Source organism: Buceros rhinoceros, unplaced genomic scaffold, assembly GCF_000710305.1.
Source record: "Buceros rhinoceros silvestris isolate BGI_N320 unplaced genomic scaffold, ASM71030v1 scaffold35584, whole genome shotgun sequence".
Lineage (NCBI taxonomy): Eukaryota > Metazoa > Chordata > Aves > Bucerotiformes > Bucerotidae > Buceros > Buceros rhinoceros.
The window spans coordinates 1-309 of NW_010410562.1; positions in this window are offsets into that span (position 1 = coordinate 1).

Consider the following 309-nt stretch of genomic DNA (forward strand, 5'->3'; position numbering starts at 1 on the left):
TGCCGCCGCTCGGAAATCCTCCCTGCGCCGAGTGGCGCCGCGTCCTAAAATAAACGCATGAGTGTGCAGGGTCGCGGCTTTCATCCGGACCGGCCGAGCTGGTGGCTCTTGAGAATCCCCGTGCCCCCGGCAGCGGTCTCTCTGGCCGGGGCAGTGAAGGGTGCGGGTTTTTTAAAGCCCGCCTGAGCGTTTCTGATTCAGCCCTCTGCCGGAAGACACCATCTCGAGAACTGTGCGCGTCCCCGCGCAGGGGAGCGCGCGTAACGGCGATGTTTGAGGCAGCCGTGCCACTGCTGGCACCGAGCCGGA